Below are 26,553 nucleotides of genomic sequence, written 5' to 3' on the forward strand. Positions count from 1 at the left end.
ATCGATTATGTTCACAAATCCTCTGAAGCAAGAGTCCGAGATATCATTACTGAAGCAGTGAAGATTCGGTGCTATCCCCTCAACAGTCGTTGAATCGGTCCAGGTGCAGCGCCAGATTTGCTGTTGTAGAACTCCGCAAATCCTGCTCCGGCATCATCACTTAGTCTCCGAAACAGAGAATCCAGCGTTTTGTTTTAATGCAGAATTATCTGAGTTTGAGGACAGAAAGTGGCGTCATATGAATTGATCTCATGTACCCAGTTTGGGAAAGGAAAAACTGATCAGTTCTGTGCCTTGATTAGCGAAAACAGATTTCCCTGCTGTTACAGGCACCTTCATGGGCATGTGACCACCTGGCCTGATCTCCTTTTATTCAGTGCACCTAGGCAGTCAAATACAAAGACTGGAAACTCTGCCTCTTACTCCACTTCTAGAGTTGAGAGTTTTCTCAGGGTACCATGCCACCACTTTTCCAGTGTAAGTCTCCTGGCTTGGCATTCATTTCACAGTATCCTTCCACAATGTCTTTCAATCTTCTCCTTTTCTGTTTGGTGATTTGTTCCAATTAACTTGCTGGACTATGACAATAAATGGAATTTAAACTTATTTGAAACATACCGAAGAAATACTATGGTTAATGGTGCTAGATGGGCTGAAACTGTTGCAATATGACCACTGGCCCCACTCTTATAATGTCAAACAGAATTCATTATTTTATGGCCTATTGACAATCTTGGAAACAAACAACAGAAAGAACAAATGCATTTCTATGGCACTTTTAGAAATGACCCACGTTCTTAATCTCATTTTGTCAAGTTGTCAAATTTTGTTTAATAGACGATACAGCGTGATGTCATAGAATATGCACTGAGATTGTGGCAACTTTCCATCCCATAAGACAACAGTTTGCATCCTAATGGTTAACTGTGTGTCAAACATTGCCTGGTGTGGCTCAGGAAGCCCAATCTAACAGGACAGCCTCTGCCGAATTTGCTGCAGAGGAAGACGGTGGGTGGGCTGAGAAGGTGCACGAGTCAATGGTCTTTATGTTCTCTGGGGCTTTTTCTTGGCAGCTGAGCTTTTAATGTCAGCTCACCTCTTCCAATGCCCTTCCAAACAGGCAGCCTTCACAGATCATGGTCATCAGCGACGTCTCCCAATTGTCAGTATCAATATTCACCGTCTTCACATTTCACTTGTAAGTGTGAATCAATGGATGATATACTGCAAAATCAGTGAGCTATACAATGAGAGAACAGTAAACCACATAACAAGAAAACAAGTCCTATCACTGTTCAGAGTTGCAAAGCAGGTTAAATAAAATGCCATAGGCCTTATTAAAATAATTAATTTATTCAACCATCTCTTAGAAGCTGCTCAATCCCATTCTTCCCATTAAAATGGGAAATTGATCAACAAAAAATTAAAAATAGAAGACAAAATGGGAAATTGATGGTATGTGGCAGTTGGGGTTGAGTTTCGATTTCCACACCTCATCTAACCCAAACTCACTTGTTTTAGGGTTAAAATTCCCCCAATGTGCATTCCAATAATGTTGCACCGTTGATCTATCAAGTTATACATTGCAGTGGACACTGAAAATCCAAGACATTCTGAGAAAGCATGCCTCTACATGAAAGAATATTCTCAATTGTGATGGAATATGTGAGTGGAAGCTTGTACTTTTTTCAGTCAGACACCAACTGAAAGGAAAATTGAAACTTTGGGTTTCTAGGGAAAGTCAAACGAACACTGAAATGGAAATGGAAACCTCAGGTTTCTGGGGAAACTAAAGCTGGTTGAAACAAAACAAAAAGTCACAGAGCCATTCAAGCCCAGATCCCAGTGATATAGTTCAAAAAGGTAAACAGGAAGGCTGGAACTGGGAATGGAGATAAAGGGGAGGTAAGGCTGTTGGCATGGTGTTGATTACAGAACATGTCTGTTGAACAATTCTTCATAGTCTTCTGTATGTTCACAGCAAGCCTTTACAAACTACTTGTAACTAGATAAAGATATATAGTAAAGGCTAGAGGCATGACACTATCTTCAGCTCTAGGTTTTAACAACTCTCTGGCCAACACCACACTGACCCGAGGTCCAGGTCATGTGCTTTCTCACAAGTACTCAGTCCAACAAATAATTCTGCATGTGCCATTCCCTTATACTACAGTTAACTGGTGTGAATTCAGGTATTTTACAGGAACTAATGGACCAACACTGACCAAAAAGCGGATCCATGCCATCACATCTACCATGAGCAGAGTTGAGGAGGACCCAAAGTAGTACGCCATTTTGCTGAACCCCATGCCTGTGGATTTGGGTTGATTGGGAGCTGTTGTTGAATGAGAATTTGTGGCTAAATCATTGAAGAAAAAGAGCTGGAATTTTACTTGATGAGGTTCAGAGTCTTGAAGAGCTTTGTGACTAATGTTACCATATATGCTGGGTGGATTGCCAGTAAATCAGTGAAATTAATCTTTGTTGTTTCTGTGATTTATTGTTTGGGTTGACCACAATCTGCCTGTTAATTCATGTATAATTTATGTTGCTTTTGGCATGATTTTCAATGTAAATGCTGAAAAATTGAAACCTTGTCAATTGGGTTTTCTCATCGGGGTCAATGGGTAAATTTGTTTTTTGCTTTGTTGATCTCATTGGGGATCAGAAAACAATTTAGTGAAATATTAAAAATTACATGCTCATGGCTATTTAAAAGTCAACTAGTCTTAAGGGCATTGCAATGTACCAATCAATTAATTCCTCTGATTTGCAGTCAGGATCACAAATGTTGATGTTCATGATGATCCTGTTAATAAAGGTTAGCTCCGGAATGGAGTTCAAAACAGGCACTGTAAACAAATATTTCATCATTCCTGATATTTAATTGGAGGAAATTTCTGTTCTCCAATATTCAAGGTTGGATAACAACCTGATAATTTAGTGGAAGAGTCTGGAAGTTTTACTCTACAACTTCGCAAATGAAATGGTGAATCTTTGCTACTTTCCGTAACTGGTACTGATTCCACAAATCCCATTTTATATAAACATTACAGGAAGTGTGAAGTACTTTACTTTTGGCACTTGCTATTCCTGAACCTTTTGACAACCACACAACATCTTGTTGCAAGATGCTATTATGCCAGATAAATTGAAAATAATGACCTTTCCAAAGATGAAAACATATCCTTTCACATCTAGCTGGTTGTCTGATATCTTATCAAAGTCACAAATGATATCTTGTGTTACTGTAACAAAGGTAAACTTTCCCTCCTCATTCTTCTTGACAGCTCTACAGCCTTTGATATGGTTGCCAGAAAAGCCCTCCTCCAACACCTTGTCGCTGTTGTCGAGCTGGGGGGAACCTGCTCTTGTATAAGTCTGTTCTTATTTATGTAATTGTAACCAAATGGCTTCGCTTCCTGCTCCCACACCATTACCTCTAATGTCCCTCAAGGATTAATTATTGCCTCCTTCCTATTTCTCAACTACATGCTGTCCCTTGGCAAAATCATCTGAAGACACTGCTTAGTTTACAAATATATGCTGATGACACAAAGCTCTGCCTCAACACCAGCTCCTCCAACTCTTCCACTAAATTATCAGGCTGTTATCCAACCTTGAGTACTGGAGAACAGAAATTTCCTCCAATTAAATATCAGGAAGGATGAAACATTTGTTTACAGCGTCTGTTTTGAACTCCATTCCAGAGCTACCAAGTTCACCCTGTCCCTGGCATCAGTTAGAGATTAAGCCAGTTTCTACAAAACTTTGGCTGGCCTTTTCTTCCTACCGTCAGTCATGCCGAACTTCATAACCGCAACCGTGCGCTGTTGTGTGTTCATGTTTGTTCCTAGTTGGAACAATGTCACGTTAAGAGTCTGATCACATGACCTATTGATGACGTAGTGGGCAAATGGGCAGTCTATAACTACAGCTTGCTGAGTAAACTGCTTTCCAATAAAGCTTTTGTTTGCTTCTACCTTAGTGGTCTGCAAGCCTATCTTTTAAAAATGCCACGTGCACTTTCTCTACTTTTGCCTTTCCCCACGTGATTATAATTGAAATTCTAAGTGCCAACAATGTGCATGGAAAGCACATCCAATATAACGGTGGGAGAATGTTTTCATTGATAAAACCTGTTGTCAGAGACAATGTTCCGGAAGCCCATGGAAGAGACACCTAGTCAAACATGGCGGCTCTGCCTCACTGCCCAACTCCATTGCCATTAACAGAAGACTTGAGAGCACACAAAGGCTGTTTTTCAAAAGCAAATGTCTTCAAAACTATGTTTTAACCTGTTCTTTTATAAATATTAGTTTTACTTTATTCATGTGTTCATCATCGTGATTTGCTGAATCTAGCTTAGTCAGAGAGCTAAGCATATTAGCACGTCTCATCAACGCATTGATCATTCAGGTAAGTTAGGGACCCTTTTTATTGTGGAAGAAACAATGTTGTGTTTTTTGTTCACTCTTTCTTGAATGTTCATGTTAGTGTCCATGTTGTCCTCACCACTCTGTGGGACGTGGCTGAACATGCAGGCTCAACTGACCTGCTTTTCAATGCATTGTAAAGGTCATTGTCCGAGATCACTCTCAGCAGGGATAACTGAAATGTTGGAGGTGAACCCAAAGCCCTGACTCTGACAGTTGACACCCTGAGATGGACCCACAATTGGGCAGTACTGACACCGCCTCTTTAGGCTCCTTGTTTTCTTACCTTGACAATCTAACCCCACTGCCACCAGGCAAACACAGCACTCCTACATGCCCCTTCGCCCCACCCACTGTCCTCCCTGTCATGATATCCACATTAACATATCATGGTGCAATCACACACACACACTGATGGACAGGTAGTTGGACCAACCAACACACTCACAACATCGCAGCCAATCACCAGTGAGAGCACACGCACTATAAAACAGGGAACACCACAGTTCCCACTCATTCTACCAGGAGATAGCTCAGAGCACAGAGCTCACAGCGTGCCACTCGGACATAGATCATGTGCTGAGTGCCTCACTAAGATAGTGCTAGGGCTGGGTCCACAAGTTAGCTGGGGAAGTACGAACCACAGCCAGACGTTAATAGTTATTATTGTACAGAATAATAAAACAGCGTTGTACCATCTACAACCGTGTTGGTTCGTTTGTGTATCAGAACACCCAACACGACATGATACCAGGACTGGAAACTCGGCAGCAACTGTGAGACCTACCTGCACCTCTTCAGAAACCCGCCATCCTGCGCCATGGAAACCATCAGCCCGCCGCAGCCGCTCCGGATCGCTGGAAATCTTGGCGTCAACTGGAAGCTGTTTAAACGGCGCTTCCAACTATTCCTAGAAGCCATAGACAGGGAGAATGCATCGGACACCAGGAAGATCGCCCTCCTCCTCTGCACGGCGGGGCAACACGCCATCCACATCTACAACTCCCTGGCATTCGTGGAAGGTGAGGACAAGACGAAGTACAAGACAGTCCTGCTAAAATTTGAGGAACACTTCAGCATGGAAGTTAATGAGAGCTTCGAGAGGTACCTCTTCCAGCAGCGCCTGCAGGGTAAGAATGAGCCTTTTCAATCTTATTGACACACCTCCGTATCCTCGCGCAGTCCTGCGGCTATGAGGCCACCTCGACTCCATGATTCGGGATCAGATAGTTTTTGGGGTCACCTCGGACACCCTATGCCAGCAGCTCCTCAAAATAAAGCGCCTCACCCGAGCCACCGCCATCGAGACCTGCGTCCTCCACAAAAACGCGACCAGCCTGTACTCCCAATTCCAGGCGGCCGAATCGGCACGGCAGGGGTCCAACGAGGCCGAGTGGGTCCAGTCGATCGAGTTCCTCCCGGCCCGCAGCCCGGACGAGGGTGGCCATTTTGCGCGCTTTCCAAGGCCTCCTGCGCTTGTACGCGCCAAAAGAGGGGATGTCGACGCAGAGGGATGGGATAGCAGGCGCGCTCTACGCAGCACCGCACCACGCATGCGCGGTGGCGCAACAAACGCCACAACGTCACGACGTGCGGCAACTGTGGATCCACACACTTAAAGCGGCAAAGCGCGACAATGCCTCCGCTGTGGCAGGATGGGCCAATACACTGCCTGCTGTCTAGCAGCTCAACCTGCCAACTCTCCGCAATTCCGCCAGCCTCGCAGGGACGTGCGGGCCATTCAGCCCCCATACACCGAGTTATACCCTGACGATGTGCAGACCGGTGATACCGATGACCGGGAACCCTTCCGCGTTGCGGTAATAAACAAGAACCGGATGTCCCCCAAGTCGGACCCACCAGCCGATGCCAGTGCACAGCATTAATCCGGACGATGAATGGCGTGCCACCCTAACGGTCAACCGATCACCAATCACATTCCGCTTAGACACTGGTGCCTCAGCCAATCTCATTGCATGGTCAGCTTCCACACCTTGAATGTTAAACCACCAATTTTGCCATCCCACTGTCAGCTGGTTGATTATAACGGAAACGTTATCCCGGCCATGGGGTCCTGTCAGCTCGAGGTTGCACGCAATTCACATACAGCCACAAGTCTTTTGAGATAGTTGGATCCTTGAAGGACTTTCTGTTAGGCGCACAGGCGTGCAAGATCCTCCAACTCGATCAGTGGATTCACACTTTGTCTCCAGAAGGCACGTCTGATTTCCCGGATGCAGACTTTAGGGCGCAGCTCCACTCGCTCCTCGCCCACAACCAGGGGGTTTTCGAGGGCATGGGCACACTGCCCTACACTTACAGAATACGACTCAAACCGGACACCACCCAGGTTATTCACGCACCTCGTAGAGTCCCAGCACCGCTCAAGGACCGCCTCAAGCAGCAGCTGCAGGACCTGCAGGACCAAGGAGTGCTCTCCCGGGTCACAGAGCCAACGCCATGGGTCAGCTCCATGGTGTGTGTAAAAAAAACCTCCGGCGAGCTCCGGATCTGCATCGACCTGAAAGACCTGAACAACAACATCATGAGGGAACACTACCCCATACCCAAACGGGAAGTAATCACGAGCGAAATGGCCCGGGTTAAAATTTTTACCAAGCTTGATGCCTCAAAGGGTTTTTGGCAGATTCAACTCGATCAGTCCAGCAGGAAGCTGTGCACTTTCAACACTCCATTTGGCAGATACTGCTACAATAGGATGCCGTTTGGCATCATCTTGGCATCCGAGGTGTTTCATCGCATCATGGAACAGATGATGGAGGCATCGAAGGGGTACGAGACTATGTTGACGACATCATCTGGTCCACCACACCACAGGAGCACATCAGTCGTCTCCAGCGTGTCTTTGCACGGATACGAGATTAGGGCCTGCGCCTCAACCGAGCCAAGTGCTCTTTTGGCCAAACTGAGCTAAAGTTTCTGGGGGACCACATATCCCGGTCAGGGGTGCGGCCGGATGCTGACAAAGTGGCAGCTATCGCAGCCATGCCGCAGCCGGCAAGCAAGAAGGTAGTGTTACGCTTCCTCAGGATGGTCAACTTCCTGGGAGGTTTATTCCCATCCTTGCCTCGCACACAACAGCTCTTCGCCACCTGGTCAAGAAGACAACGGAATTCCAGTGGCTGCCCGCACACCAGAAGGAATGGGAGGAGCTCTAGATCAAGCTCACCACCGCCCCGGTATTGGCGTTCTTCGACACCACTCGGAACACAAAGATCTCGACTGATGCCAGCCAGTCCGGCATTGGGGCGGTACTCCTGCAACAGGACAACACTGCACCATGGGCCCCGGTCGCCTATGCCTCGCGGGCCATGACCCCCACAGAACAGCGCTATGCGCAGATTGAAAAGGAGTGCCTGGGTTTGTTGACTGGCATCGACAAATTCCACAATTATGTGTATGGTCTTCCGCAGTTCACTGTGGAGACCGACCATCGCCCCCTGGTCGCCATCATTCAGAAGGACCTCAACGATATGACCCGTCGCCTCCAACGCATTCTGCTCAAGCTCCGGAGGTACAACTTCCAACTTGTCTACACCCCGGGAAAGGACCTCATCATCGCGGATGCCCTGTCCAGAGCAGTGAGCACACCGCCCGAATCGGAGGGGTTCGTTTGTCAGGTCGACGCACAAGTAGCCTTCACATCGGCCAATCTGCCGGCTACTGATGCACGTCTGGCCCACATTCGCCATGAGACTGCGGCTGACCCCCTTCTACAACGTGTGATGCGCCACATGACGGAAGGGTGGCTCAAGGGGCAGTGCCCACAATTCTACAATGTCCGGGACGACTTGGCCGTCATTGATGGTGTCCTCCTAAAGTTGGACCGGATTGTGATCCCACACAGCAGGCACCGGCTTGTCCTCGAACAATTGCACGAAGGCCATCTCGGAGTTGAAAAGTGCAGGCGGAGAGCCCGAGAAGCTGTGTACTAGCCGGGCATCAGCGACGACATCGCCAACATGGTGCTCAACTGCCCCACCTGCCAAAGATTTCAGCCGGCGCAACCCATTGAGACACTTCAGCCCCATGAGTTGGTCAATTCCACCTGGGAAAGGTGGGTGTGGACCTCTTTCATGCGCTCGGCAGGGACTACGTCATTATAAGTGACTATTTTTCAAATTATCCGGAGGTCATACACCTGCACGACTTGACATCATCAGCTGTCATCAGAGCATGCAAAGAAACCTTCGCTCGCCATGGACCTCCGCTCACCGTCATGTCTGACAACGGGCCCTGTTTTGCGAGCCAAAATGGTCTTCTTTTGCCGCTTCATACGACTTCACACACGTGACGTCCAGCCCTTTGCATCCCCAGTCGAATGGCAAGGTGGAAAAGGGCGTCCATATCGTGAAGCGGCTCCTCTGCAAGGCTGCTGATGCCGGATCTGACGCCCTGCTGGCCTATTGCTCAGCCCCACTGTCCACGTGCCTCTCGTCAGCACCGCTGTTGATGGGTCACACCGTCAGGACCACTGTGCCGTCCATTCATGTTTCTAAACCCAACCATGCTCCAATACTGCAAAGGATACGACAGCTGCATGCTCAGCAGAAGGTGGCACATGACGCTCGGGCAACTGATCTTCCTGCCCTGGCGCCTGGAGACAACGTCCGCATACACCTACCGGAGGGTGGCTGGTCGGCAACCGCCGAGGTTCTCCGCCGCGTGGCTCCCCGCTCGTTCCTGGTTCACATGCCTGATGGCTCCATTCGCCGGTGCAATCGGCGGGCCCTTCGGCTGCTTCCGCGCTCGCTACGTGATCATGCACTGGTGCCACGCCCTCCTGTTGTCCCTGATGTTGACTTTGTTGAGCTTCCTGCCACTCTGCCTATTCCTCTCTCGCCCGTGGCCAGGCCCATTCCTCAGCCGGTGGATCCTGACCCACCCTTGAGGCGGTCAACCCAAATTCGTCGCCCACCTAATAGACTGGACTTATGAGCCTGTTTGCACATTAACTCACTGAATTGTTTTACAATACTGTTAACGTGTTTCTTTCTTGTCGTTCCAGAAGTTCTCTTTCGATATTTGCTGATTGCACTTGTTTTGTTCGTGGTAAAACCTCGTTGCTATGTTGCACCTGACACCTTCCTCTGTATATAGTTTAGCCTCATGCCCACGTTGTAAATATTGCACACACATACTCAGATGCACTCAGTACACACCAATATTTATTACCTTATAGATACATATACTTGCGAAAAGGGGGGATGTCATGATATCCACATTAACATATCATGGTGAAGTATGAACCACAGCTAGACGTTAATAGTTATTATTGCACAGAATAATAAAACAGAGTTGTACCATCTACAACCGTGTTGGTTCGTTTGTGTATCGGAACACCCAACACGACACTCCCCAAGATCACTCTTCCATTTCTCCATGTCCCTCCTACCCCCACCTCACCATGGACTCACCCTTGCTGGCACCGGGCCTCCATGCACACTGCCATCTCCTGCTCCCCTCCCTTGTGCCGTAGAGTTCAACAAATAAAAACACGGAACTCAGACACAACGACAAAAAGCCAATTGGTGTGCACCACCTTTAAACAAACATCAATCTCAATAGTCTAAATGGTCACATCTGTCAACAGATGATGTTCATATCACTTAGTGTTTTTTATGGTGTAATTCATAGCAACCAATCTATGCCTATTCATTTAATTAGTTGAAAAGATTAGACAGTTTTCTTAAGAGTTAATACTTCAGACACGATTGATACACTTTCTCGTCTTCAGACTGGAAAGTCATCTGAAACAGCACAAAACTACAAGTCAGGTCACCTGAAGTGGACCACCTTGCGAGAGGTGTCTCAGGAAGCAATACATGGGAAGGGGACAGGGAAAAGGTCCCAAACAAAGAAGAAGATAACAAACCAGGGAGTGGGACAGAAATGGGTTCCAGAGGAAGTTTCCAGGTAAAGGACTGGGACAGAGATCAGAAACAGATCCTGTTAAGTTGAGGGGAAGAAGCAGAGGGATCACGTCTGAATTGAAGAGAGAGATCTGCAGGGAGCAAAGAGATGCCTGGAGATCCGAGAGGGGTCTCTGAAGGCAAAATTGAAACCCTGGAGGTCGATCATTGTTGAAGCTGTCTGAGTGGGAGCAATGTTTGAAGAGAATTTCAAGGCAAGATCTTCAAATGTGGAGATTGGAAACTCTCATGAGAAAGACAGAGTTTCACCGAGGCCGAATGGCTCACGGTGTGACAAGCTTCTGGGTGGGTTGTTGCGAAATCCATAGAAACTGCTTTGGTCGGATCTGTGACTGACCTTGTCGTGTGGTGTGTCTGTCCACAATCTTTTCTTCTTCTTAGGCAGTTCCTCAGAGTCGAGGTTGATTAGCTTCAACACTAAAAATTAGTTCTCAAGTGAATGAGGAGTCCAGTGGGAGGCTTACCGTTTCTGTCACAGGTGAACTAGATGGTGGTTGGAGGAGTGGGTGAGTGAGGTACCCACATCACACCCCGTCGCCTGGTGACGTGTCAGCCCACCCCACTGACGTTGAGCCCCGCACCCAATAACATCGAGACCAATGACATAGTGTTGAGCCCCGTCTACAATGAAGGCGAGCCCCACCCAGAATGACAGCAATGCCCTCCTAACCCCGTCCACCCTCAACTCACAATACGCAAGGCATAGAAACCCAAAATCACTCCTTGACAGACTGCTGTAGTGCTCTTTAATTTATGACATCAACCAAGCCTGTGCCAATTGATAAATTGAAATCCAAGCCTACCTATTGTCAACATGAGGGTGGAGATGGTAAAATTGCGATCTCTGTGTCTTGAGGGTAGCAATGATGAACTAGCTAATGAGCAATGGGATGGAGGAATTAGCCAATGACATGACTGCAACACAGCAGGGCAGGATAGAATGAGCCAGAAAAAGTCCAGTGCAGGTGCAAATACTCCAATGAAATGGAACGTTCAGTGGCTTTGCTGGCAACTGTCTGACAGGATTCTGTTCTTCAATTACCCAGAAGAGTAAGAAGAGACTTTTTGAAGGCCAGTAAAGAGCGATAGGGGATGGTGGTTATTTATCAGAGATAACTGCCTGCATGTGAGAACCAGCCATTATATCAGACCAGAATATGTTCTGTCTTGACAAACAGAATTTAGAGTGGAGAACATGGTAGAGGGACAGATTTTTTAGGTTTTCTTGCTTCATCAGTTGTTTGCAATCCTTGGCAACTTAGCTTTTCTTCTTTTTTTCTTCACAAAATCATTAATCACATCATCATAGGTAAAATCCTGTAAGGATGCATTTTCAAATGTCAGTGGTGCTGAGCTTGTCAAATATTCCTGGCTCATTGTACTTCACAGATAATGTTTCACTCTTTTCAATGCAGAGAAAGGATGTTTACTGGCAGTATTGTGGCAGGTATTGTTGAAAATATCATCAGGATGGTTTCCACATTTGGAAAGGTTGCCTGTAATCTCTCAGGTACAAGTCTGTACAAATCAGCTGATGATATTAAAGCACAGAGTTCATCATTATCAATGAAATTAATGAATTGTTTTACTTGATCTTCAAAAGGATTTGTATCTGTTGCTTCCTGATAGAATCCAATTAACCTCTTACTGTAGTGGCGCTTAGCATTTCAAACTTCCAAACTTCTGTCGAAAAGCATGCAAAATAATTTCAACAGTCTTCTTCAAAGATTCACTTCTACTCTGGACCATTGTTGTGTCAAAAATAAGATTGACAATCTCAACGATGATATTCTCTTTCGTTTTTAAAATGATTTCATTGTCTCTAGTCTCATCAAAAATTAACTTCCTGTTTCTTGTACATTTGTCATCATCAGAGGGATAATTTTAATGCTCGTGCCTCTGCTTCCATCGAGATACAGTCATTTCGAACTTCTACGACAAAGTTTCAAACTGAGGCTAACAATTGTGAAGTATTCAAGAATGTTGAATCAACATTTCGCAGTGATATGCTGACAGCATTAATTCTTTGAACAGTTCCACAATAAAGTAAAAACTGCAATTTTGTACTTTTCAAACTTCTTTGCGAACGATTTTACTTCAGCTTTCACACAGCGTAGAATCATATCATGAAATTTACAATGCAGAAGGAGGCCATTCGGCCCATCAAATCTGCACTGGCCCTTGGAAAGAGCACCCCATTTAAACCCACATGCGGCGGTATTCTCTGTCCCGTCGCACCTGTTTTCTGGTGCGGCATGCCACTGCCGGCAGCGGGATTCTCCGTCCCGTCAGCTGGCCAATGGGGTTTCCCATTGTGGACACCCCCACGCCGTCGGTAAATCTGCAGGCGTGAGTGCACTGTCGGCGAAACGGAGGATCCTGCCTATGGAGAATCCAGCTCATGGTTTTTCAGAATTTGATGTTGCTGTGTCTGATAAGCATTCCTTCATATCGAGAGAGTCCAGTCTCAAAGCCAGAACAGCATCTGCACAAGCAGATCACCTGCTGTCGCAAATTCCTTTGACCGTCAAATGTTTTCCATTTGTCTGCTCCAAGCGTGATTGCAGCATATTCCACCAATTACCTCTTCAAATTGACACTGATGATTCATCATGTCCTCTTTGAGGTTGTCCCAAGGAAGACGGCAGTTTGACTATGGCAGCAGCACATCTCAGCACTTTCCTCCAATAAGAATGCTCCTTTTCAAACTGAACCGGTAATGCAGAATGAATTCTTCCGGATAATGTCCATCTTTGAACGAATGCACACACAGCTTAATATGAGCTTTGGAAGTTTCATGACCAGCAATATCTCTCCCAACATTTCTCCAGTTAGAGTCCCCATTGACAAATGATTATTTCCCTTTACTACGGTCAGGGAATAATTTGCAAACATAACAGTAGTCTGCCTTAGAGGTGTCTGAACAAATTTCTCCTTTCCATCATGCCATTTCTCTGCATCCTCAGAAGATGGGACTCATGAAGATTTCTACCCTGCTTTTGGCCTCGAACCTCAAACTCCTTGCTCAAATGTTCCATATTACCTATGTTCTCTTGTCTATTTATTATGAAATATCCAGTGGAACAGACTTTGGCTTTAAGCCAATGTGTAGGTTTATTCCCTCCCTCCAGCAGCAGAAGAACAATGATCTTAAGCAGTATCTTGCAGTTCCCTTTCCATTTCAGAGTACTTGTTCATGTTGGGGTCGCTTCAGAGCGCCACAGCTGACTTGTGTGGCATCTTGCAGCCATCCACCCATAAATGTATCTGTGATCTCACGGATTCACTCTAAGCAAAGGCTTCATTCTGTCCTGGACCAGGCCCAGCAAGACAAGTGGGCGATGGGCTTCGGCAACATAGCTAGTCTGCCACAGGTGCAGGGGGTGATCGACTGCACCAATATCACTGGTCACATCCAATGGCATCAGGGCGCCCCCTTCATAAACAGGACGAGGTTCCACTCCCTCAAAGTACAGCTGGTGTGTGCAAGTTTTCCAGGGAGCAGGCAGGATTGTTACATCCTCGGGCAACATTGAGAGGTTATGACTAATATGTTGTGACAGTTAACCATCTGTACTGCTTTGCCAGTCACCGTGTATATTTGACTGTGTAAACTGTGTTTAAATAAACATTACTGCTGGTAATGACCCCTCTATTTATGGCTGACCCTCACTAGTAAAGTAGATGTTACATTGAACAGTTTGCGCAAATGAGGCAGATGACCCAATGGCACATGGAGTATTGCACACTATATGTGCTCTGTTTGGAGGGATTAACATGTAACATGCAATTTTCTCCTCAATTTTCATGTCATGGGGGTCTTCTGCATCCAGAGGTGTAGGAGTCAAGGAGGAGTCTATAAAGGAGAGTCAAACAATGGTTTATTTCCAAAAGGAAAGTACTTACATGCAACAGTCCAATTGTCACCGGGACTACTCTGCAGCTGGCTCCTACCTGGGCTGCCTTTTAATGCAATGAATTAATGGGGGCGCTCATTCTCCACGAGGCTCATGGGAGATTTGTTGGGTCAACCGGGTATAGGCCATCTCAATATACTTGATACCCCAACTACGTGACTTCCGTGTCATAGACAACATAATTTCTCCTCTTGAGGGGGACACCCACCTCAGAAAACCAGAGGAAGACTTCCTCCAGGTTGTTCAGGTGCACCTTTTCCGTGGCTCCGGTGACCAAGACGTCATCCAAATAGACAACCACAAGCGATAGCCCTTTCAGGATGTTCTCCATAATGCGCTGCACAATTGTGCAAGCCGATGATACTCCAAATGGCAACCTCGTATATTCATTGAGGCCCCTGTGTGTATTAATGGTTATGTAATGTCTTGAAGCAGCATTCAGCTTCAGCTGGAGATAGGCGTGACTCATATCAAGCTTGGAAAAGGAATGACACCCAGCTAACTTTGCATTTAGGTCTTCTATCTGCGGCATTGGGGACCTGTCCAGGCGGGAGGCCTTGTTTGTGGACAACTTATAATCTCCGCACAGGTGTACAGTTTTGTCAGGTTTTAATACCAGGACTACCGCCACTGACCAGTCAGCAAATCATACCGGCCAGATGATACTGAGGCCTTCCAATTGGTTAAGTTCGTCCTCGACCTTCGCCAACAACATATAGGACTGGGCGGGCACTAAAATATTTTGGCTGGGTCTCAGGGTTTTCATATATCCAGGCCGCAGCACTCTTAATTTTGCTCATGCTCTCCTGGAAGATTTCTGGGTATTTTCTCAAGACTTTGTAAAGTTCTCCGGAGCCCATCCGGAAGATCTGATGCCAGTCCAGATGGCGGGGCTACAGCCATTCATGGCCCAGCAGACTCAGTCCAGGACCTAGTGCTATTATTAATGGCAGCCTAATGGATGGCTGCGCAGAAGGAACCGGGGTCATCGGCGTGCCTGCAATGGTTAGGGGTTTCACCGTATAGCTTGCTAGCCTGCCTCAGCTGTTGAATTCGAGTCTTGATTCTATTCTCTCGAAGGTCGGCCTCCCTATTTCTGAAACTGCAGCCCCTGATGTCCAACTCCAACTCACCTGGACAGTAATACTGATGGGGCCAACTCGTGGCATGGCAATGCAATGCAATTGGATACTCTCATCGTCACCAGGTTCTCAATGGAAGATCCTGGCTCTGGGCTGGCGTCTCCCTCGGATGGGGAACTGGATTGCTGGCTGACCTGTGATTTCCTACCCCTGTGATATCACCGGTCACATGTGCCTCACCACCTATGATCATCCTCCATTGATTCCGGGGAGGTGCCCCCCTAGTTGCAGTGGCTCTTGGCCAATGGACCTGATTCCTACGATGTTCAGGCCAGGTTGGGGTTTCAGTGGACCCGCTCCTCGGGCCGCTATTTGTCTGAATAGGGCGTATCTTACACAATTTACATCCATCGCTGACATCCCCTGGAGTTCCTGGGCTACCTTCTCAGCGCTCTTCCATGAAAGGAGATTTCAAAAGCCTTTTGTAGGTCCAGAGGCGTCTCGGCCTGCAATTTCCACTGGGTTGCCATATTATTTACACCGCATACAAGACGGTCCCGTTGTATTTAGGTTAGGGATGGCCATGGTCACAAAACTCTACAATCACACCAAAACACGAAAACGGACTCCCCTGGGGTTATCTCGGCCATATTAAATTAGTGCCCATATGCGATGACCCAACGGGTTGGGGTCGTAGTGGGTTATCTCGAGCGCCACTGGCTCTGAGGTTGTGGGGTATCTTATGTTCTTTATGATGCTGGAGGTGGGGGCCCAACAGGTGGTCAGAAGAATTACCAGCTAGTGATCATCCCCGATGATAGCATTCACCTTAAAAAAAAAAGCATAAGCTTTGCACACTGAGTCTTGTCCTTTACACCCACATTGACTGCCAAAGAGTGACATTTTCAAAACCGTGTAAATCTTATTCCTTTATGAAGAGAGGTGACTAGCAGCACCGACTGTAGTTCCGCTTTATCCTCATTGCCAATTTACGAGACAAGGAGGAGTCCGGAAAGGAGAGTCAAACAATGGTTTATTTATTTACATGCAACAGGCCAAGTCCCAGCCGGGACTACTCTGCAGCTCGGCTCCTACCTGGGCCGGCTTTTACAGCAATTAATTAACGAGCCTGCTGATGGGCCTCACCTCTCAGTGGGGGAGCTCATACACCATGAGGCTCACAGGGAGATTAATCGGGTCGTCGCCGTGGGTCTCATTGGGCTTATAACAATAGGGTTCATTAAAAAAAAATTAACATTTTTTTAAATTTAGTGTACCCAATTCATTTTTTCCAATTAAGGGGCAATTTAGCATGGCCAATCCACCTACTCTGCACATCTTTTGGGTTGTGGGGGCAAAACCCACGCAAACACGAGGAGAATGTGCAAACTCCACACGGACAGTGACCCAGATCCGGGACCTGGGCGCCGTGAGGCAGCAGTACTAACCACTGCGCCACCGTGCTGCCCTTTAACAATAGGGTTAATTACAGCAGTCAAGCTATTTTGTCCTATGCTGCTCTTAGAAAGAGATAACCCTAGCATTACATTTGTCGCATCCTCTTTTATATATTCCTTAGCAGTGAGTCATCACATCAATACTGCAAACGTTTTCTGCCCTGACATTAGAGATTCATGAACCTCCCGATCCCTCAGATTCTCTTGCCTGTTTTGACGCTACTGGAAACACCAAGCTTTTGTTCCTTGTCTGGATGTTATCAATCTTTGCTTGATGGTGCTTCTGTAGAGCACCTTGGGATGCTTAAAGGGTGCTTTATTAATTCAAGTTATTGTTGTACATCATACAGAGCATTGGGCACTACATGTCGGCAGCTGTTCTGGTGCCAAGGCAGTTGTGAACCAGGGCCTCTAATGAACAGATATCTGCGGACTTAAAGGAAAGCTGCAGCGGGATAAATATTTTGATGGGAAGTAGCTTTATCATAACGTGGTGTAGTGGCGCTGGTAAAAAGCTTTCACAATGGACTTGGAAGGAAGGAAAGAGAGAGGGAGCGAGAGAGGGGGGTCATGATGTCAAAAGCTTTACCCGTTACAATAATCAGGACCAATGCAAGAATGCCAAATTTCAAAGGGAGCAAGAATTCATGCTGCATGAGAAAAGGATGCTGATTGATTGACAAGTTAATTCTGATTCATCAAGGTGTTGACATGGAGAATGCATCATGAATCTACTGTTCCCCACGTTTTTGTTTTATTGAAAATAGGCACAATGCCTGAACATTTTTTTTTTGCCTGCACAGGGCAAGTCCCTCCTCATGAATATATTGCTTTGAGCAAGCGTAAGTGAACTACATCGAGAGCCTGACTGATAATCTTAAATTGGGGTCAGTATCATTCTTGACACACTCAGGGTTGTTTAGCAAGTGCTGCCCCATCACAGAATCATACCCAATGTTAAACATTATGTTCTAAGTTTTCTGAGCATGGGCTGGTTGAGTGCGGACAGAACTCGGTCTATTGTGAGTAGCCGAAGCGATGTGCTGTTGGGAAGGAAATAAATGAAGGCAGAAGTGGAGAAAGGGAACAAAAACAGAAAACAGATGAGAGGAATGTTAAAAGAGAAAAGAAAAAAAATGGAAGAAAAAGTTGCTCAGATGTATTTGTACCATTCAGGGCATCTCAAAGCACAAGGCCTGAAGGATGGCACTTTGCAGCAGACAACAGCAAAAATACCACTCTTGGCATTTGCCTGAGGATTGCAAGAGACAGTAAAAGTATCTTAATCAACATTTGTAGGTGAGTCTTGTAAGGCTATCCAACTGAGGAGCATTGTAGATTAAATAGAATGTGGTTGACTGTATGCAGGTGTACAGAAACCTGACTGAATCTGATCAACACACACTGAAAATATTTACGAACTAGAAAGTCATCTGTTAGCTTTTGCAGCCTATTTACATTGCAGATAAACAGAGTCACTGGTTTAAAAAAAAACGTGCGCTTTTTAAGGCCTCCCGCGTTTGTGCGCGCCAAACCTACAGCAACACTGAGGGATGTGCTGCGCAGGCGCGCCCGACACAAGACCGAACTGCGCATGCGCAGTGGCGTCACGAACGCCATGATGTCATGACATGCGGCAACTGTGGAGCTGCACATTTAAAAGGGCAATGTCCTGCAAAAACCCGACAATGCCTACACTGTGGCAAGGTGGGCCACTACACTGCCTACTGTCGAGCGGCTCAACCTGTTGATCTTCCACATCTCCGACAACCTCGCAGGAACGTGCGGACCATCCAGCCTCCACATCACGACATCCAAACCGACGACACAGATGACCAAGACGCCTTCCGGGTTGCGGTCATTGATGCGAACCGGGTCAACACCATCAATCCGGGCGATGAATGGAGTGCCACCCTAACGGTCAACCGATCGCCGATCACTTTCCACCTGGACACAAGCGCCTCCGCCAACCTCATAGCATGGTCAGCCTTCTACGCCATGAAGGTCAGACCACCAATCCGGCCATCGCGGTGCAAGATGGTCGACTACAACAGGAACGTTATCCCGGCCATGGGATCCTGCCAGCTCCAGGTGACACACAACACACACACGGCCACACTCTCGTTCGAGATAGTCGGCTCATCGAAGGACTCCCTGCTGCGCGCACAGGCATGCAAGGTTCTCCACCTTGTGCAACGAAACCTCTCTCTCTCTCCAGACGGCACATCTGACTTCCCGGATGCAGAGTTCAACGCACAGCTCCAATCGCTCCTCGTCCACAACCAGGAGGCATTCGAGAGCATGGGAACACTGCCGTACACCTACCGAATTCGCCTCAAACCGGACGCCATCCCGGTCGTTCACGCACCTCGCAGAGTTCCTGCGCCACTTAAAGACCGCCTCAAGCAGCAGCTGCAGGATCTCCAGGACCAAGGGGTCCTATCCAGGGTCACGGAGCCCACGCCGTGGGTCAGCTCCATGGTGTGTGTTAAGAAGCCCTCCGGAGAGCTCCGCATCTGTATTGACCCCAAAGACCTCAATAATAACATTATGAGGGAACATTATCCCATACCCAAACGGGAGGAGATCACCAGTGAAATGGCCCAGGCGGAAACTGGATGCCTCTAAAGGATTTTGGCAGATCCAATTGGACCCGTCCAGCCGAAAGCTATGTACCTTCAACACCTCTTTCGGCAGATTCTGCTACAACCGGATGCCATTTGGCATCATCTCGGCATCCGAGGTCTTCCATAGAATCATGGAGCAGATGATGGAAGGCATCGAAGGGGTGCGCGTATATGTGGACGATGTCATCATCTGGTCCACCACACCGCAGGAGCACATATATCGTCTCCAACGCGTTTTTGCCCGCATACGGGAAAACGGCCTGCGCCTCAACCGAGCCAAGTGTTCCTTTGGCCAGACCGAGTTGAAGTTCCTGGGGGACCATATCTCCCAGTCAGGGGTCCGTCCGGATGTAGACAAGGTGAGCGCCATCACAGCCATGCCGCAGCCGGCCGACAAGAAAGCAGTGCTACGCTTCCTTGGCATGGTCAACTTCCCGGGGAAGTTCATTCCCAACCTTGCCTCCCACACGACAGCTCTGCGCCACCTCGTCAAGAAGTCCACAGAGTTCTTCCGACCTCATCGTGGCGGATGCCCTATCCAGAGCAGTGAGCACGCCGCCAGATGCGGAGGGGTTCATATGTCAGGTCGAGGCACAGGTGGCTTTCACAGCGGCAAATCTGCCGGCTGACGACTCCAGTCTGGCCCGCATCCGCCGAGAGACAGCGGCCGACCCCCTTTTACAGCGAGTGATGCGCCACATGACGGGAGGATGGCTAAAAGGGCAGTGCCCGCAGTTCTACAATGTACGAGACGACCTAGCCATCATTGATGGTGTCCTTCTGAAGCTGGACCGGATTGTGATTCTGCACAGCATGCGCCAGTTGGTTCTCGACCAACTACACGAAGGCCACTTGGGGGTGGAGGAGTGCAGACGGAGGGCCCGAGGGGCGGTATACTGGCCGGGCATCAGTGACGATATTGCCAACATGGTGCTCAACTGTACAACCTGCCAAAGGTTACAGCCGGCGCAACCTCCTGAGACGCTTCTGCCCCATGAGCTGGTGACCTCCCCTGGGCGAAGGAGGGTGTCGACCTATTTCACGCGCTCGGCATGGACTATGTCATCATAGTTGACTACTTCTCAAACTACCCAGAAGTCATACGCCTGCACGATTTGACGTCGTCTGCTGTCATCAGGGCCTGCAAAGACACCTTTGCTCGCCACGGCATTCCGATGACTGTCATGTTGGACAATGGGCCCTGTGTTGCCAGCCATGAATGGTCGTCCTTTGCAGCCTCGTATGGCTTCACGTACGTGGTGTCCAGCCCTCTGCATCCCCAGTCCAATGGAAAGGCGGAGAAGGGCGTTCACATTGCCAAGCGGCTCGTCTGCAAGGCTGCTGCTGCCGGGTCGGACTTCTACCTCGCCCTGCTGGCCTATCGCTCGGCCCCACTAGCCACTGGTCTCTCACCAGCACAGCTGCTGATGGGTCGCGCCCTCAGAACCACTGTGCCTTCCATCCTGGCACCAACAATAGACCATGCTCCGGTACTGCATAGGATGCAACTGCAGCGCGGTCGCCAGAAGAGATCGTACGACATACGGGCAACTGATCTTCCCTCCCTGGCCCCTGGCGACAACGTCCGCATCCACCTACCAGACGGTAGCTGGTCAGCACCTGCCGAAGTTCTCCCACGCGTGGCTCCCCGCTCGTTCCTGGTACACATGCCGGATGGATCCGTGCGTAGGCGCAATCGCCGAGCCCTTCGCTTACTTCCACGCTTGCAACGGGTCCCTACACAGACGCCGTGTCCTCCACTGGTTCCTGATAGCGACTTTGTGGAGCTGCCATGTACCATGCCCCTTGTGTCGCCGCCCGTGGCCAGGCTCGCACCTCAGCCGGTGGTTCTCGACCCACCCTTGAGGCGGTCAACCCGAATTCGTCACCCACCTACCAGACTGGACTTATGAGACTGTTCACACGTCAAACTTTTGCAACCACTGTTTTATAACATGTCACTGTTTTATCGTTACAGGCTTCGTTTGATCGTTCCAAATTTCCACGTTGTTCTTCTTTTGTTATGGTACAACCTCGTTAGCATGTCACACCTGACATCGCCCCTTGTATATAGTTAAGCCCCATGTACATGATGTAAATATTATGCACACACACCTTTAGCTGCACTCAGGACACATTTATATTGATAACCACGTAGGCACATAATCTTGTAAAAAAGGGGGGATGTCATGATATTCAAACATACATCATAACACATACATAATGATAGACAGACCAACGGACCAATTAGCACATAGAACACGACAGCCAATCACAGACAAGAGCAGACACAGTATAAAACAAGAAACACGACACTTCCTGGGCAGTCCATCTGGAGACGGCAGAGGGCCAGGACCTCATAGCAAGGCACTCACACAGTCACAACGTGCTGAGTACCAAGTCTGATATATAAATAGTTTAATGGAATAAAACTGCGTTGTACCAATCGCAACCGTGTTGGTCTGTCTGTACCTCAGAGCACCCAACACTTCAAAGGCGTACTTAGATCAGTAGCCTCTACTAATAATGCCCCGATTTGGCCAGTGAGAAAGCCCGACGGATCATGGCGACTGACCATCGATTACCGGGAACTCAACAAAGTCAACCCCGCAGCAGCCCCCACGGTAGCACAAGTCCCGAGACCATGCTCAAACAGGGACGCAACTCACGATATTTTACGGTTTTGGACATCAGTTACGGATTCTGGTCCATTCCATTGGCAAAAGCGTGCCAATACAAATTTGCCTTCACTTTTAAAGGTCAGCAGTACACGTGGACATGCCTTCCACAAGGATTCCACAACTCCCCCTCCATTTTCCACCGACAGCTGGCCAATGGTTTATCAAAATGTTCTTGCCCCGAATGTCTGATCCAGTATGTAGACGACCTATTACTGCAGACAGACACCAAGGCAGAGGACATCACGCTTCTGTCCGAACTCCTGGAACTCCTACAGTGAATTGGATGTAAAGTGAACCCCAAGAAGGCCCAAATTTTGGAAAACAAAGTGGTATATTTGGGAATGATTATCACGCATGGCAAACGCGAGATCGAGCATAAAATAATTGATTCGATTGTCAAATTGCCCCTTCCCCAGAATGTTTCCGCCCTCCGGTCATTTTTAGGACTGGTTGGCTACTGCCGAAACCATATTGACGGTTTCGCCACCAAAGCAGCGCCCCTCTCTGAACTCGCAAAGAAAGGAGCCCCTTGGGAATGGCTTCCGCGGCACACGGATGCTGTAGATGCTTTAAAGCACGTACTCATTGCAGCCCCCGCACTACAGATTCAAGACCCGCTCTCCCTCTATGCTAAAGAGATAGCTAGCACAGATCGTACCCTTTCGGCCGTGCTCCTCCAGGAACGGCATGAACAGTTAAGACCCGTGGCTTACGCCTCCAGAGTTTTAGATCCTGTGGAGCAGGGATTTCCGGCCTGTAAAAGGCACCTGCTCGCAGTTTTCTGGCAGTTCAATACTTTTCATATATCACTGGACTAAACCCCATCACAATCCTCATGGAACACCCCCCCACCCAACTTTTACTAGACGGACTAAGCCAGATCAGAGCAGCCAGATGGACCCGTCTTTTGCAGGGATGGGACATCACTGTTAAAAGGACCAAGAGCCACACTTTCCTAGCCGACAACCTTCAGTACCCAGGCACCTCCCACGAATGTGAAATCATCTCACCGCACCACAACACAGGCCCCTTTATCACGAAAACACCCCCCAAAAAGATAGGTAGTTCACCCCAGAGCCCCCAGCACACAGACACATGCGCACCCTTGAGAATATATGTGGATGGTTCTTCCACTACCTTAAATGCGAAGCGCATTACAGGATGCGGCATCTATGTTGAGGACGCGCAGGGACGCGCCCTAGAAGAAATCTCGTTAAAACTGCCAGGACACTTAGGCGCGCAGGCGGCAGAACTAGCAGCCAATGCATACATTGTAGATCACCCAGATTCCTTCCCCAGCCCAGCAGACATATACTCGGACAGCCTCTATGTCTGTAACAGCCTCACAGAATTCCTACCCTTGTGGAAAGCAAGAGGATTTGTTTCCACGGACGGAAAACCCCTTCCTTCAGTCCCATTGCTCCAGCACATTTTGGACAAAGCACAGGACAGGATGTTTGGTATTATTAAAGTACGAAGTCACCACCATTCCTCCCCACCTGGAAATGTAAAAGCCGACGCACTGGCTAAAGCAGGTTCCAGACATGAATATTTTTGGAACCCCCCAAAAGCGCCCCAGTGAATGCAGTTCAGGTCTCACAGACAAATATCGAAGATTTAGTACAGGCCCAGAAGCAAGATAGTCTTCTCAGGGAGATTTTAAAAGGAAAATTTCCAGCCCCATACGATCGGTTTAAAAATACACTGACCACACATGACGGTGTGGTCCTAAAAGACACCCGTTATGTGGTTCCTGAACAGAACAGGAATCAGCTTATTTGTTTGTTTCATGATAGTCATGGGCATCAGGGAATTGACTCCACTACAGCCCATCTCAGGCAGCTCTGTTGGTGGCTGAATTTAAAGGGAGATGTCACGCACTATGTAGAAAATTGCCTTATCTGTGCCCAAAACAATCCGGACAGATATGCGAAGAAAGCTCAGCTTAGCCACACCCGCCCCGTTAATGGCCCCTGGACTAACCTCCAGATTGATTTTATAGGACCATTGCCCCCTTGCAGGAATGGTCACAAGTATGTGTTAGTTGTTATAGACACGTTTACGGAATGGTTAGAAGCATTCCCATCTAGAACAAACACGACAAAGACTACAGCTAAGATTTTAACCCACCACATCTTTACGAGATGGGGACTTCCCCGCAGCATTGAATCCAACCAAGGTTCCCATTTTACGGGACGTTTCATGAAGAACGTCCTCACGATATTTGGCATTACCCCAAAATTCCACATTGCATACCACTCCCAGTCAAGTGGTATCATGGAGCGAATGAATCGGACCCTAAAAGCAACCAAAGGAAAATGGTCCAACAAAACAGCACCACTTGGGATTCGGACCGCCCTTTTGCATGAATGTTTTTGCGTAACACTGTTTCGACATCCACAGGATACACCCCACACACTCTCATGACTGGACGCCCCATGAAAGGCACAGAATTTTTATTAGGACTTGACTTGACCAGCCCCGAAGTGACGGCCCTCACACACGAGAACGCAGTGAAACAATTAGTAGAAAATGTAAAAACAGCTCAGCTAGCAGCTGCAGTAAAATTAGGCACCAGGAAGAAACAGAGCAAGGCCTGTTTCGACAAGACAGTGCATGCGCCTGAGTTTGATGTAGGACAGCAGGTCATGCTCTCCATTTACAACCCCAGCACGTTCCTGTCACCTAAGTATTCGGGTCCGTACTCCATTGCAGACAAAGTAAGCCCCTCCGTTTATAAGATTAAGTACCCCAACGGGAAGACCGCGTGGTTTCATATTTACCAGCTTAAGGCATATGGCACGCACAACACATCATGCTCGACGCAGTAGACCACGCCCCGCCCACAGCCAACGTATCCCTACCCTCCCCCAACACGTCCACTCCATCCACGGACTCAACCTCGACTCCACCCCCGAACTCTAGAGTCCGCCCCGGAACGCCCACAGACAGCAGCAGCAGCGACAGTGACTGTGACACAGACGATAGCCACAGCAGGCCTCCCTACTATCCCCATGCAACAGGCCCCACACCCAGCGAATCTGAACACGATTCGAGTGATCCCTTCCTGATCACATTCCTTAACAAACCTCACCAAAGACCACCACCCTACGATGACGGCCCGACTCCATCTCCACAGAATTAGACACGACTATTTGGCACCGTGACAATTCGCACAGGCTCGTCCGAAACGACGAGATGGACCCTAAGTCACACCATGCAGCTTTAGCAACCCTCATCCATTCAAGAGTATGGCATCCGGGAGAAGATGATGACATTGAGTCTGACTCCCAAAACGAGAACCCCTTTGCGACCCTGTTCGCAACTGATAACTGAGATGTCCAGATGATGTTTTAAAAGGATCCGCTTGGGAGAAACGGTGTCCTTTCTGATGGAACCTGCAGCATGTTTGTTGAATGTTTGTTCGTTAATGTTATCGTTCAGTGTTGTGTGTAAACTCGAAAGTTTTCACGGCCCCACGTCACCACTCCTTTAACGCCCCCCGGCTGTTAATGGAACAAGTTTGTCCCAGACAATAGTTCAGAGGAACTAGTCTGTCGACAGAACCTTGTTAAAGGTACAAGTTTGTCTCAGACAATAGTTCAGGGTAACTAGTCTGTCGACAGAACCTGACTCATAGTTGCTCTCCTAAATTCGAGAGGCAGCCCCCACGATGACCACATTCTTACCCGTTCTTGTCGGTTGCTCAGGCAGTGGAGAAACGGCATTGGGACCCGCCCTGCCTGAGGACCCCCCTCTGGTCAGCTACGCTCGGGTAGAGCACATACGGCATTGATCACCGTCCTACCCAGGGATTCCATCCAAATCATACGCACCCCATTTTGGCTCGTTACGTTCAAAATTCTTTTGTTTGGTTTGGCAACCCTTCGGTTGCTGCCCTATGCTATTTACATCCTCAAACACTGGGATGGTAAATCACACAGGCTGCGAAATGGCTCGCAGTACGGCAGTATTCTCTTAGATGTATAGTCCAAATATTTGGTTTAAAACAAAAAATGAGGGAGTCACACATGGTGATCAATTATAAAGGGAAATTGGCACTAAAAGTCAGATATGCTAACGTACAAGATATTAAACAAGATAGTAACAGAAACTATGCTTGATCCACAGAATTCCAGAAGCTCCAGCAAGAGAGAAGAAATGAAAAGGAAGAGAAGAAAGAAGAGAACAATGAAGACATCATACGAGTTTTACGTTATCATTGATAATTTGTATTCGGTACACACGAACGCGAACCCTCTGACCCCAAACCCCCCGGCCATCAATGATTCACTTCCCCATAGCACCCAGAGCCCAGTGACAAGTAACAACACACCATCATGGTATGATAGGTTTATAATGGTTTATATAGGCTTCATACGTAATTGAATCCCTTTTA

The sequence above is a fragment of the Scyliorhinus torazame genome, chromosome 4 (assembly GCF_047496885.1).
Source record: "Scyliorhinus torazame isolate Kashiwa2021f chromosome 4, sScyTor2.1, whole genome shotgun sequence".
Classification (NCBI taxonomy): Eukaryota; Metazoa; Chordata; class Chondrichthyes; order Carcharhiniformes; family Scyliorhinidae; genus Scyliorhinus; species Scyliorhinus torazame.